The 15,244-nt window shown below is 45.1% G+C and overlaps 1 protein-coding gene and 1 long non-coding RNA gene across 5 annotated transcripts in view; one reads left to right on the forward strand and one right to left on the reverse strand.

Annotated features, from left to right (window-relative positions):
• SCARA5 (scavenger receptor class A member 5) overlaps window positions 1-15,244 on the forward strand; it is a 122,890-nt gene that overhangs the window by 32,163 nt on the left and 75,483 nt on the right. The window lies entirely within an intron of this gene.
• LOC112669686 (uncharacterized) lies at window positions 1,277-13,231 on the reverse strand. 2 transcript variants are annotated; one of them, XR_003142444.3, is made up of 3 exons: window positions 13,075-13,231; window positions 12,379-12,978; window positions 1,277-1,408 (listed from the first exon to the last, which is right to left on the reverse strand). It is a non-coding gene; the product is annotated as an uncharacterized LOC112669686 (long non-coding RNA). The 2 variants fall into 2 exon arrangements; XR_003142445.3 differs by lacking the exon at window positions 1,277-1,408 and adding an exon at window positions 3,914-4,151.

Genomic DNA, 15,244 nt, shown 5'->3' on the forward strand with positions numbered 1-15,244 from the left:
AATATAGTCACTTGCTGCCTCTCCCCTCAGGAGGGGACTTAGGAATGTGGTGGACAAGTCTGGGGTTCTTCAAGGAGCTCCTGCCTGACCTTAGGTAGGATATTTCTTCATATTACCCTGATTGAAGATCTCCGGTGATGCTCCTTTTATGAAAATACCAAGACAATGGGGAGATCCATGATTCAGTGTAAACCAGAACTTGCCTGCCCTTCTGTAAGGAGTTCTGCTGTGGCTGCTTCCTCATCTTAGATGGAACATGTTCTTCATTGCCCTGCTGAGGTTGCCTTGCACAAGAGGTGCTAAGGACTGAATCGTGCCCCACCCCCAAATTTATATGTTGAAGCCCTATCCTTCAATATGATGGTGTTGGGAGGTGGGGCCTTTGGGAGGTTATTAGGTCATGAGAGTGGGGCTCTCACTGATGAGATTAGTGCCCTTATAAGAAGAGACAGGAGAGGAGAGGGAGAGAGGGAGAGAGGAAGGGGGTGGGAGAGAAAGAGAGAGAGGAAGAGGGAGAGAGATACCTGCCATATGATGGCATAGAGAAAAGGAGTGACCTGCAAGCCAGGAGAACAGCCCTTACCAACAACCAAATTGGCCTGCAACTTGATCTTGGACTTTCCAGTGTCCACAGCTATGACAGATACATGTCTGTTGTTTAAGTCACCAAGCCTGTGGTGTTTTGTTAGAGTAGTCCAAGCAGACTGAGGCAGGAGTCCTGTCGGAACCACTCTCAGACTTCAAAACCTCCTTGTTGACACAAAGCTCATACATCCTTGACAAAACCACCCACTGCAACCAGGTGCCGTGTCTGAGTAGCTGACTGACACAAAATGACCAGGGTACAAATGCTTGTTTCTACTGTGTTTCAACATTGCGAAATGATAATCCAACTACATAAAAATATTACTCTTAAAAACCTCACATGACACTTCTCTCAGTTCATCTCTTTATCCAAGTATTTGAAATAAAAAGCAAATACTGTACCTCATATCCGGATTTAAATTATTTTCACCCGAACTATTATCTCAACCAGCCATCCGGATTTAAATTATTTTCACCCGAACTATTATCTCAATTGGGCTTTCTACCCACCATCTAACTATCCATTCCTGACCAGCATCCTCTTGGGAACTTTCCTGATATTTCCACAGTATTGCCAGGTTCTATCCACCCAGCCTTCCAACGTCTCCCAAGAAGGCTGCATTAGTCCCTTCTTGCCACCCCCAAATTCCTCTGACTTTCTATCTCTTCAACCCATTGCTCATTACCTGGACCAATGGTCGCATAGTATGTTTTCGTTCTGTTCCATGTTCAGTTTTGGACAGTATCAACCATCAGGCTTAAGTTCCTGAACAGGAGAGTTGAGATTGGATGGTCATGGTGTTGTGAGGTCCTTGGTCCAGCACTTTAGGGAAGACATGATGGAGGCAAAGTGTTAGAGGAGGTCCGCTGTTATTCATGACTATTCTGGGACATCACTTTGGTGACAAAGGGTGGTCATGAAGAACGACCTCTTCCTCCCTTCTGTCATGCCACAACTAAGGAATTTGAATTCCCACTGTGAAAATGTAATATCAGACAGGGGAAGTGCAAATATCTCGGCATCTGATTTCATGGGAAGCTAGAGTTCTACTGCAACATAGACTAGGGAACTATAACAGAGAGAGTTCCTGGTGAAATGGGCTCCTCTCTCACAGCTTACTTGAATTCTTTTTTTAACAGCAATGGTCAGGGGGCAACTGGGTGGCTCAGTGGTTAAGGATCTGCCTTCAGTTCAGGCATGGTCCTTGGGGGCCTGGGATTGAGTTCCACATCAGGCTCCCCACAGGGATCCTGCTTTTCCCTCTACCTATGTCTGTCTCTCTCTCTCTGTGTCTCTCATGAATGAATAAATAAAACCTTAAAAAACATAACAGCAACAGTTAGACGTGGCCATCATCCCCTTAATAACTGCTTGACGTGTACACGAGTGCTTAGTGGGTACAGGACAATAGAACAAGCCCTAGTAATTAGTCCACTGGGGCTGCTATAACAAACTGCCACAATCCAGGCAGCTTAAACAACAAACATTTATTTTTCATCACTCTGGAGGCCGAGAAGTCCAAGATTGAGGTGCTGGCAGGTTTGTTGTCTGGTGAGGACCCACCTCCTGGCTCACAGATAGCTGTCTGGTCTCTATGTCCTCACATGGTGGAAGCAGTGAGGGAGCCCTCTGGGGTCTCTTTTATAAAGACACTGATCCCATTCATGAGGGCTCCACCCTCATGACCTGATCACCTTCCAAAGGCCCCAGCTCCTGATCCCATCGTATTGCGGGTTAGGATTTCAACATATGAATTTGGGAGGATGCAAACATTCAATCCATAGCATGGGACTAAAAAGAATCATGAGATGTGATTCCTATTCTGGGAGGGGTTTCAAATCATAAGCACACATACACATTAGGACAGTATGATGTAGGGAATGCTCTGTGCCAGAGAGTCTGCTTATGCAAAGGAGGGTCTGACTCCTGAGAGCTGGAGTGGCTGGGGAGGCTCAGCATGGGAAGAGCTAACCTCCAAGTGATCTGAATGTCATTTAAATCGAGCACCCATAGTGAAAGGGAATAAAGGGGAAAGGAGAAAAAAAAATGAGTGGGAAATATCAGAAAGGGAGACAGAACATGAGAGACTCCTAACTCTGGGAAACGAACTAGGGGTCTTAGAAAGGGAGGTGGACGGGGGGTTGGGGGTGACTGGGTGACAGGCACTGAGGGGGGCAGTTGATGGGATGAGCACTGGGTGTTATTCTATATGTTGGCAAATTGAACACCAATAAAAAATAAATTTGTAAAATAAATAAATAAATAAATAAATAAATAAATAAATAAATAAACCCCTTTTCTGATGACCTCACTCCAAACAGGTCTGTCTTTGACTCTGCAATCAGAGAACAGTGTGCTCAGAGCCCGTATCCATTTATATGGCAGATTATTGATTTCATTATGCATCTCGGAATTAAGAGTGTGATGCTCTTGCACTTTACTGGGACAACCTGTTGGAAATAGTGCCATGAAATTCCACCCTGTGCTTATTGTAGGGGTGCTGTTGAGGGGTCTATTCATTCCACTATCCAACGTCAATGCCTGCAGAAATTATCTGTCTGAGTCTCAGAAGGAGGTATGCTTGCCTTGAGGAATTAGTTTGGTTTCACCTAAAGGAGATTGTGAATCTGAAAGTAATTACAGTTGCTTTCAAGAGGCAATTAATGCAAACTGAGAGTGAGTTGTCATCCCACTCAAGATGTATGAATTTGAAGGTAATTAAAATGAAAACCTGGAGACAGATCTGTGGTCCACCCACAGCTACTGTATAGACTTTCCAGAAAACATTTTTCTGTTACTCTTGTCCCAACGTCCATTTAGCATCTCTTACTCATTCTTCTTTTATCTTGTTCTCATCTGCTGTTATCTTACTGTATTTTACGTAAACACCTTAATCCTTTTGGAACAAGGAAGACACAATTTTGTCTTTAAAAAAAAAAATCTGCCTTTTCTCTTCAGTTCTACAAGGACATGATGTTTTTAAATATGCAGATGATAAGTGAATGAATGTGTGCGTGAATGAATAAATGACAGAGACATGGAACCTTGGAGGGGATCTTATTTGTCAGGGGAAATAGGATTATTTCAGTTTTAGTTAAGTATCTGAATGGCACAGTAAATACAGAATCACCGCTCAAGGACATGTGACTGGTGGAAGAAATGAGTGTGTAATTAATTATATTATTACACATACATCATAGTACATACTTGTTGGGATTATGGCATTTAGGGAGAATAGTAAGACAGGCAGCATCATGCAGTACCTTATACTGGGTAACATGATGGACTTTTTTTTTTTTAAGATTTTATATATTTATTCATGAGAGACACAGAGAGAGGTAGAGACATAGGCAGAGGGAGAAGCAGGCTCCCTGTGGGACTCAATCCCAGGACCCCGGGATCATGCCCTGAGCCAAAGGCAGATGCTCAACCACTGAACCACCCAGGCATCCCAGCACCATGGACTTTGAAGCCAGCCTGTGTGGATTTGAATCCCGTCTTCTCCATTACCGGCTATGAGATACTGACCAAGTTACTTGATCTTTCTGTACTTGAGCTTCATCATCTGAAAATGGGGAAAATAAGTATGCCTACCTCATTAGATTGTTTTGAGATTTAAATAAGTTAATACATTGAAAGCACTTAGAAAAGTGGCTCCTGGCACACAGCAAGCATGATAGAGGTAGACTATTGTTATTATAGCAGGAGTACTACCACTGCTATGAGTATTATTACTCCTGTTTTTTCCTGGTTTTCTTTGTGGTCAGTTAAGCTTGATAGTGGAAACTGAGTGTCAGAAAAACTTGGGTTTAGTCCTAGCTCACCCATTAACACTCTGTAATCTTGGGAAAAATCACTGTCTGAATCTTAGTACACTCATTTGTAAAGTGAGCAGGTTGGACCAGGTCAGCATTTCCCAGACTTTTTGACCACAGCCTACATTAATAAACGTATTTAAATCACAACTAGTTCCCACATCCACCCATAACCGAACTAATCCTAAATGTGTAATGGATGCCAATGGTTTTCTACCCTATTCTATACAGCTCATTAAAAAAAATATATCCACAATCCATACATTGGTGTCATGATCCATGAATGGGCTATGAACCATAATCTGAAAAACAATGGGCTCCATGTGTCTTTTAAACACTCTAAGTGAATAGCTATAGGATATCGGCTTTGAGGGGAAACTTCTGGGTTCACATCTGGGCTGTGCCACTGACTTGTTCTATAATCTTGGGGCAAAAAATTTAACTTCTCAAATCCTCCGTTTTCTCATCTGTCAAATGGGATGACAATGGTACCTACCCCATAGGGTTGTTGTAAGGATTAATGTATACATGAAAACTCAGTGGTTGGCATGTAAAAACTACATGCCAAGTAGTTTAGATGCTAAGTCTTGTTTAGACTGAGCACCCAGTGGTTTTTGTTTATAAACAAAGAACTTGGTGTGCTTGTTGTGGTGGGAGGGTATGCACCCATAGCCCACACGTTTCTAATAAACCCACAGGGGAAGCCTTGGAGACTTTGTTTGAGGGATCCTGGAGTTGCCGTGACAGAGCAGGGCTCAGTGTGCCAAAAAACAGGATAGGGTTTCTAGCACTGTATCTCCTTAGGGGAGAGCAAGCCAGCTCCATGGTGCCGTTCCCACCCGCAACACTTGGGAGCTTAGCCTTGGATGGAGTCTCAGAGGACATCTTGTACAAACTTCCTCCCTCCCAGGCAAGAACCTCCCTCCTGATTTCCCAGACAGATGAGATATTGCACTTCTACTGAAGAACAGCCACAAGTGACAGCAACTCTTGCCCAATCCTCCTTGACTATCTCATGCATGCTGTTCCTAGCTCCTCTTGTAGGAACAGCTCATAACAAGGCTTTCTCCTTATTCTTGTGATCATTCTTCAGCAGGGTGAAAATAGGCTAAGCAATCCTCATTCTTTCAAATAGGCCCTTTAGATCTTGATTAGGAGACCTGTGTCTGTGTGTGTGTGTGCCTATGTGTGCACGCACGTGCCTGCCTTCACACTTGCCAGGTGATGTTGAAATCATCAGTTTATGTGCCTGCACCCCTTTATAGTCCAAAACAGAGCTCCTTCATGATAAGGTACTGTGTTGTGTTTGTCTTTGTGCTCTTGGCACTGGAATGATGCTTTATAGACAATAGATGCTTAGTTAATGTTTGGCCTCAACGTAATGGCCATCCCCACACAACAAACACCAGGTTTTCGTGGAAAACAAAATTAGACACAGCACTGTTGGTGTGGTCTGGCCAGGGCAGGGTGTGCTGGGCTGTGGCTAACTTTGATCTGGACACTGCACGTATGCTGACGTAGCCCACACTTGCACGAGCCTTGCTCATTGTGACTCATAGTAATACATGATAGCACATCCAAATGATGGGATATTGTGAAGCCATTAATTATCATGTCCGTTTGCCAACCCCAGATTTCTTTCAAAGGAGATATTGCCTAGTGGGAGCTCCTGAATCCCCTGTAGTCAGTACAACTGGATTTTGTTAATTTTGTTGTTGCCTCAACTTAAATGCAGATCTTGCTAGTAATCCCAATGAAATGTCATCACACTGGTTTCTGCCAAGTATTGCAGCCCGTTGGATCAGTTTGAATCTGGATTTGGACATCTGTCATTTAGCTTTCCTTTTCAGGCTTGTGTCATCGGTCACATCTAAGCCAGTATCCCAATGCAGTCTCCATTCCCTAGCCTGCCGCCACGTGTACAGTTCCCAGGAGGATATGACCAAGGGCACACCAGCCTGTGTACACACTTTATTGTCCTGTGAGGTGGGATCACTTCAAAGACCCCCCCACCAGCCTCTTTCCTGAAACCTAGACCCCCCCTACCTGAGACACTCCCTTGCCCCCTGCATCCCACCTTGTGTGAGCCTTCCCAAGCTATCAGACCTTCCCCAGCAGAAGGCACCCCAGACTCTCCTTAGCTCTAGGTGAGCGGGAGGGAAAGAGAGAATTTTGACATCCTGACTTCGCCACAAAAGATTCCATGACCCAGGGGGAAGGACCTGTCATATCTCTCTTCCTTACATGGATGCCTCCTATAGGTGGCATCTCACCCTAAGGTGAGAGAAGTGGGCATGAAGGAAAGCCAGCCACCTGCAAATTTGACATTATGCTCTCTGGGTCTTTAGTCAAACTGTTACAAAATTAGATAGGACAGAGGACCTATCGCAGCTACATTTCCCTGGAATCCTTCCTGTAGGCAAAGGCCTAAATCTGGCTATTGCCTATATTTGCCAACGAAGGTTTATGGGCACACAGCTGTGCTCATTCATTTATGTGTTGTCTATGGCTGCTTTCACGCTGCAGTGGCAAAGTGGAGTAGTTTTAACAGAGATCGAATGGCCTAATGAGCCAAAAATCGTTACTCCCTGGCCCTTTACAGAAAAAGTTTGCCGACTCCCCTTTAGACTTATACTGACCACTAAGTAGCCCTTTAATCTTTCGCCTGTGGATTGTGCTCTATGGCTTTCAAGGAATTTTTGCAAATGATATGTCATCTAAATCTCCTAACAATCGAAGGAATCCAGAAAGGAGTTCATAATGTAATACTGAAGAAACAGGCTCAGAGAAGTTGTGCATGCTGCTGGCTCATGGTCCCCCAGCAGGGGATTGGAGCCTGGACCACAGATGACAGGATTGTGTGAAGTCAGCACTCCTCTCACCCTCTCACCCTGCTGGAGGCATTATCTATGGCCCAGTGGCAAAGCCTCTGGGCACTGGAGTCAGCCTGCCAGGTTATAAATCTTGACTTTCTTACCTAATGTGTGCCCTTGGGCAAGTTATTCAAGCTACCTGAGCCTTAGAGTCCTCATCTGTAAAGCAGAAAGGCTAACACTCCCCACTTCTAAGTATCGTGATGAGGCTGAAATGAGTTCATCCATGGAAACTACCTACAGTAGTCCATGGCATGTAGTATTCCTCCTACAGTGGTTGTTAGGTGATTATAATCGAGTATAACTCCCTCCAACTGTACCATAATCCAGCCCTCCTTTCCCCATGCTATACAGAAAACATCAAGAGACACTTGTCAATGGCTTTGATTTCTGTCCAAGGAGCCAAGATTGGAGGAAATTTTAGAGGCACCGTGAATGCAGCACCCAGATTTTGTTAAGAAAATGAGCTTTCATATTTAAGCAAAAATAGATGGGAATGGGCTTGAGTTAGTCTTTTTGATTCCTTCTGCAGCTCACATTTCCTTCTTCATGGCTCAACTTGTGTATTTTCCAAACCTACCTTTCGGTCTGCCTTGTAGTTCTAGCTTCTGCTTGCACGTGCCAGAGCTATCAAGTAAATTTTGTCACTAACTGATGGCCTTGAGTTTGGGCTGGGATTGAAGCTGAACAAGTAACAAGCTTTTGTTCCCCGCCCTATTGGAGAGAAGCTATAAACTCATAGAATTTTTGTGAGGATTGGTAGGCATTGAGCCCTCTTGCATCAAATCCAAAACAGCAAGCATTTGTTGAGTGCCAACAATGTGCCTGGCACTGAGGTACTGAGGTACAGGGAAATATGAAGAGAAATAAAGAAAGGCCCCTAACATAAAGATCTTACCAACCAAAAAAAAAAAAAAAAAAAGATCTTACCAACCGGAAGAGCAGATATGAAAAAAATCAAAACAAAGCAACCCTATAAAATGTGGTACAGTTCAAAAAAGTCAGGTGTTTTAGAATCAGGCAAACCTGAATTCAGATATCAGTTAGATCACTTATGAGTTGTGCTCTGGGGAAATTATTTAATCCTCATTAAAAAAAAAAAAAAAACATTAAAATGGGAATAACGATGATCACTTACTGGTATTGTGACCAAGGTAACACATAAAGTGCCTTGTACAATGCCTGGCTTACACCAGGGAGTCAATAAATGTTTCTCTGTAAATCTCAAAAAAAGAGGTACTGACATATTCTGAGAAGTTCGGATTTAATTCAGGGAAGCAATCCATTGGTCTCCTATGCCACTCTGCTCCCACCTGCTTCACCTCTAAATCTTGGAGTAACTAGGAGTTCAGTCCTTGGCTTTCTTTCCTTCTTTAACTGAGCTCTCTTGCTGGTGCCTTTCATTAAATTCCATCATATTTCATTTCTGTCTTCACCACTAACTTTTGCCCCGAATCCCAGACTAATATATTCAACTATTACTTGTACCATTCCCACCTGATGATTTAATAAACATCTCAAACTCAACATGTGAACAGAACTCTTGATTTGCCCTCCCCAAATTGTTTCTCCCCAATTCTCCTCCATCTCTGTAAATGACACCATGGTCTATCTGGTTGTCTTAACCAAAAACAAGGGAATCCTTCTAGATTTCTCTCACCTGCCTCCCATGTTCACCTCATCAGCACACCCTGATGGACCCCATCATCTCTCACCTGGACTGCTCCGATTACCTCCCAATTGTGGAGAGTTACCAAATAAAAATACAGGATGCCCTGATAAATTCAAATTTCAGATGAATGGTGAATGATTTTACAGGCCCAGGAGGAAGGATAACAAAGCAGAGAGTTTTGCCAGTCTCAAGTCTGTGGGGGACAACGGTGGTGGTCATGGTGGGTGGTCGTGGGTGGTGACCCTCCCTGTATCTCTCTTGTTTGAGGTAACCCATTGCTATGGCCTCCAGGTAGATGGTGTGTTTGGTCTTGTTGGAATAATGTCCAGCTTCAAACCATGCCCTCCATTTCTGAGAAGTCCCTCAGAGATGGGAAGCCTGCCTTCTTGGCCCCAACTGCCCTTCCAGCTGGCAGTGCCATGTGGCCTGATGGCTACCAGGAATCCCTGGGCTCCTGTCCTACTCTGTGCAACTTTGAGAGCCCCACCTTCCCTGTGATCCTTTTTAGAGCAATCCAGGGGATACAGGGAGCTGGGGTGGGTTCTACAGCCCCTTCCTGTAGTCTCATCCCATAGCCTCCCCATCTCAGGGAAGTCCCAGAAAATAGGCAGGCAGGCCCGGGCTCTGCTCCAGGTCAGAGGGCATAGGTGGTCTCACCCAATGGTCTCTCACCATGCTTCTCTCTAACGAGAGCACTGTCTGAGCTCAGCTGGAGCCAGTTCCCATTTCCCTAGAGATCCCTATCTCTAAGAGGGGCTCTGGAGCCCCACACCCTAGCACCTACCTAGCACCTGCATGAACATGGGGATGGCAGTGAAGAAGGTGTCCAAAGTGACTCCTAGGGAATGGTGCCGGTTCCCAGGATGGGAAATAGGGGATTTATCAGAGCCCTAGCCACCCTGAGTCACCCTGGGAGGGGTTTCTTCTGCTCACTGCTTTGTTTCTCCTTCTTGCTATTGTCAACAATGACGGGATCCGGCCAGTTGTCCTCTGTGAAACATTTCAGCATATTATCTGCCAGAGTTTTGGAAAAACTGCATCTTTCTGGGAGAAGTCTGAGGAAAGGCATCTCTTATTTACCCATTAACACTTGTCCTCTGATCATTAGCTGGGGCCATTGAGCATGAATAAACAAGGAGATTGCCTTAAGGAAGTCAATATCCTTTCAGGATCTATAAAAGCAGTTTATATCCTTTGGCTCAGAAATCCTACTCCATTGGCCTTAAGGAAATGATTACAATGAAGGAAAATGACATGTATATAAAACTCTCTGCAACATTATTCCGGATCACTCAAAACTGGGAAAAACCCAAATGTCCAACCTTAGCGGGTTAAGTTATGACAAAACAACACGAAGGAATATTATATAGCCATTCCAAATGCTAGCTAATAAGCAGCATGGGAGAGTGTGTATGAAATGTTCAGGGGAAAAGAAACTGCCCTATTGCCTGTGTGCCCTCCGAGTGCAATGTGCAAGCAGACATGCATCCAGAAGGAGGGAGAGGAGACTGGGAAGAATGGAAACCACTGTGCTGGAGTGAGAGGCTTATTGGTACACATTCTTCTCTTTCAATTTCCTCTAATGTTGGTGTTTTAATAAAGCCACCCTTTTAAAAAGCCACAGGAATCCTTCTATAACCCTGAGAACATGGCACCTAGCATAGTTTTGCCTGTCCTGGAGCTACCCTCAGGTGGGGCCAGCAGGTCTTTCCTGATTTTGTGCATGTGCTGCCCCAACTTGGGTTTGGAGGGCTGCCAGCAGAGGCTCCCTGGAGTCCCTGACAAGAGGACACTCCAGCTGCAGATGGAGAAGCTGGGTGAGTGCCCCAGGGGCACGCAGGAAGGGAGAGGCCGAATGACAAAGGAAACCAGAGCTGGGAAGGATTAGTCCTGGCCTCAACTTTGTAAATGAGACCAAGGCTGGGGTGGGGAAGTGTCCTGCTCAGCTTTGCCCTAGCCTCAGTGGCTGATGGGAACTTGCCTCTGAGGCCTCAGAGGCCCCCAGATTCCTGATCCTCTGGGAGGCTCTGCCTTCCGGGGCACCCTCTTCAGGGGTCCCAGTTGTCACCTACCCCAAGACATAGGCTTTCTGGAGCTTCCCCTGGTTCTTGAAGCTCACTGTTGGGCTAAAAGATTATTTCTTCTAATAACTTCTAACCTTTCTTGGGGGTAAAGTCATTATTCTGGGGTAACAGAAATAAAGTCAAATGCTCCAAGTTTTTCTTTAAACTGGTTTTCTTCTTTCTTCCTTCCTTTTTTCTTTCCCCCCAGCTTTATTGAGGTATAATTGACCAATAAAAAGTATATATACTTCAGGCGTACCATGTGATGTCTTGCTTACATATGCATTATGAAATGATCACCACAAACAAGCTAATCAACATAACCATCACCCTGCCTAATTAGGATTTTTGTGCATGCGGTGAGAAAGCTTCAGATCTACTGCCTTAGTAAACTTCAAGTATACGCTACGTCGTGTTAACTATAGTCACCAGGCCGTATATTAGCTCTCCAGAACTTATTTATCTTGTATAACCCCACTTTTGTACCCTTTGGCCAACATCTCCCCGTGCCCCCAACTCCTACTCCTTGGGAACCATCACTCTGCTCTGTTTTTATGAGTTTGAGTTTTTTAGCTTCCACATATAAATGAGATCATACAGTATGTCTTCCTGTGTCTGACTTCATTCACTCAGCATCATGTCCTCCAGGTTCATCCATGTTGTGGCACATGGCAAGATCTCCTTTTTTATGATTGTACAATATTCCACTGAATATCTGTGCCACATCTTCTTTATCCAGATACGGGTTAGGCTATTTCCATGTCTTGGCTATTGTCAATAATACTCCAATGAGCATGGGGCTGCAAATACCTATCTCTTCAAGTTCTTGACTTTATTTCCTCTGGGTGTTTGCCCAGAAGTGGGATTGTTGACCTAAAAGATAGTTCTATTTTTAAATTTTTCTGAGGAACCTCCCTAAGTTGTTTTCTTTCTCTCTTTCTTTCTTTCTTTCTTTCTTTCTTTCTTTCTTTCTTTCTTTCTTTCTTTCTTTCTTTCTTCCTTCCTTCCTTCCTTCCTTCCTTCCTTCCTTCCTTTCTTTTTTTATCTTTTTTTAAGATTTTATTTATTCATGATAGAGAGAGAGAGAGGCAGAGACACAGGTAGAGGGAGAAGCAGGCTCCATGCCAGGAGCCTGAGTGGGACTCGATCCCAGGACTCCAGGACCACGACCCGGGCCAGAGGCAGGTGCTAAACCGCTGAGCCACCCAGGGATCCCCCTAAGTTATTTTCCATAGCAGCTGCACCAGTTTGCATTCCCATCAGGGTAAAGTGTTTCTCTCTGACTACCCACCCTCCCCTGACTCATGCCCCCCTCCTTCCTTGTTAGGAACACAGCTCAGGGCTGTGACCCATAACCCCTAACATGTACCTGCTTTCAGCTTCTGCCATCTCGAGTGTGTTCTGAGGACTTTGAGTCCCTAAATTCTTTCCATACAGGCAACTGCCTTCTCAGGAGCTCTCTGTGAAGTACTCCTGGGCACCTTCGATTCAACACGTTCAAACCCAAACTGAAGTCCACTTTATGTCTATATTATCCTTTCTTTAAATTCCTGTTGTTGGATGCTCAAGATTCAAACTCGGCGTAAGGGCTGGGACACAACGGTTGGTTGATGAAGATACTGTTCTGTGGCTGGCCAAGTCCAGGAGGGTGCAGGGTTGCTCTTTTGAGCTCAGGCCCCGGTGGCCCCCTGGGTCTCCACTGTGTGGAAAGATGAAAGGTCTCCTGCATCATGTCACCCACACCCCTTCACTTTGGACTTTGGGGCCACTTGAAGGGTCTCTTTCCTGACCCTTGTGGGAGCTTCTGTGTTGCTTTGACTATCTGGCTCCATGGGACCTTCTCCCTAGATCTTTTATATCCCTCCTTTTGGCAGCCCACTCCACCATCCCACCCTCTCTTATTACTGCTTCCTCATAGCCGTTGGTCCTGATACCTTTGGGCCATCTGGTTTCCCTCCAGATTAGGCTGCTGAAAGAGGGGACAAGATCGTATTAGTTTTCTTGAGTTACTATAACAAAATCTCACAAACCAGACAGCCTAAAAAACAGAAACTTATTCTCTCACAGTCAGGAGGCTGGAAGTCTGAGATCAGGATGGTGGCAGGTTTGCTTTCCCGAGGCCTCTCTCACTGGCTTACAGACAACTACCTCCTTACTAAATCCTCACATGATCTTTTCTCTGCGCATGCATCCCTGGTATCTCTCTTTCTCTTTTCCTATAAGGTCACAGTCCTGTTGGATTAGGACACCACCTTTATGACCTCATTTAACTTCAATTATTTCCACAAAAGCCCTATACAGTCACAGTGGGAATTAGGAGATACACAATTCAGTCCATAACAAGGACGAAAAAAAAATCCCCCACTAGTTTTATTCAAGGGGTCAGATATCTATGTGCATCAGACCGTATTCTGGAAAAATGGGCACCGGCCTGAGGGCTCAAGGGTCAGCTTTGTTTTGCTGGGTCTGCAGCCCATGCCCTTAGGTGGTGGCAGCAAAGGCAGAAAGAGTCACTGTTCACTACTTTTCCAACGAGTTAGCTTGTACAAACTGATATCCTAGACCCTCATATTTAAACTTGGGTTGGTCAGAAAATGACTGTCCACATGTATTAATTTCCTAGGGCTCTCATAACAAAGTACCTCAAACTGAGTGGCTTAGAACAAAAGAGATTTATTTCTCACGGTTCTGGAGACAAGAAGTCCCAAATCAAGATGTAAGTAGCTGTATTTCCTCTGGACACTCTAGGGGAGAAAACTTCTTTATCTCTTCTAGCTTCTGATGGTTGTCAGCAACCTTAGTCCTTCTTGGCCTCTAAGATACATCTTTATAATTTGTGTCTCTGTCCTCACATGGCTTTCTCCCTGTGGGTCTGTGTCTCTACATCCAAATTCCCTTCTTCTTGTAAGGATGCCAGTCATATTAGACTTAGGGTTTACCCTAATCCAGTATGACCTTAATTGGATTACCTTTGCAGAGGCCCTCTTTCCAAAGGCCACACCAACAGGTTCTAGGTGGACATGAATTTGGGGTGGGGGGAAATATTCAGTCCAGTCCACCAGGGAATGAAAGGGCACTTGAAAGTACTTTCACTGGGGAAGTACACGTTTCCTCCTGGTGAAAGCTTTGAAAGAAGAAAGCATTTAGGGCTTCCCCTCCTCCTGCAGAATCTCAAGGAACCATCCTGTTTTGTATTCTTTCATGATGTGGTCAGTCAGCACAGAGGAGGCAGAAGAAAAGCTCAGGAAATAAAGTTTACTGTACTCACCAGTCTTAGAGACACAGTGCAGGGCCACTCGGAGAAGCAGCAGGGGGTCAGGATTTGGAAGACAGGAGCCAGAGAAGGAGTTAGGCCATGGCCGCCACTGGGGTTTCTGCAGGTAACAAAAGATGAACAGCTCAGGACTGGCTGGTTTGAATAATTCTGGTGGGCTTTGGGCTATCTGGGTGTTCTCCAGGTGCCTGGACCTGGACCTGCTGATGCTTAGGATGGAGGAAAATTGCCTCCTGGGGTGCTCCAGCACCCCCCCCCCCAACAAGGAGTGGTGTGGCTCTGGATTGGTTAGTTTGCATATCAAAAGCACTCTCCTGGTGGGGTCCTTGGTGATCTCGGAGAATTGCCTAACCCTGGAAGAGGCAGTCTGTCCCCTGCCATGAAAGTTTTTTAAGATGTCAAAACAGAATATACAAGAAAATTAAAAATATGTCCAATTCTCATGGGAAAGAGGAAGGATCCGGCTCTCTTGGTCCCCAGCTCCTACAAACTAATGCAGTCTTCTGGGCATTCGGCAGGCTGTGCTCACATTCTGGATGGGACTTCATCTCCCGCGTTACCTTATGGCCACGGGAAGGTCAGTGGCTATGGGGAGGACAGGTCCCCACACTAGTGGCCCGGCCTTCGGCTCTTGGTTCAGGCACTGCCACTGGCTATGTGATCCCAGGCAGGAGGTCTTGCCTCTTGAGAGCCTTAGGACCTGATTATTTGACACACCAGTGGTCACGAGTTTTTGGCCTCTGACAAAACCCATTTCTACTTTGGGGCTCTTTAGAGGTTTATACAGGGACTGCCGGTTGACAATTTCTGAACTGGACTTTTGAAGTCCCATCAGCTGTGAAAATTCTAGGTCTTAGAAAGTACCCCTGGCACCTGACCCTGCAGCATTTCCCTTTTGTGTGCATTTAGCACATTTTTCATCTTGGTCTTGTACAAAGGCCGGTGGTTTCTGTGTTGGACT

This window comes from Canis lupus, chromosome 25 (genome assembly GCF_003254725.2).
Source record: "Canis lupus dingo isolate Sandy chromosome 25, ASM325472v2, whole genome shotgun sequence".
In the NCBI taxonomy this organism is placed as follows: domain Eukaryota; kingdom Metazoa; phylum Chordata; class Mammalia; order Carnivora; family Canidae; genus Canis; species Canis lupus.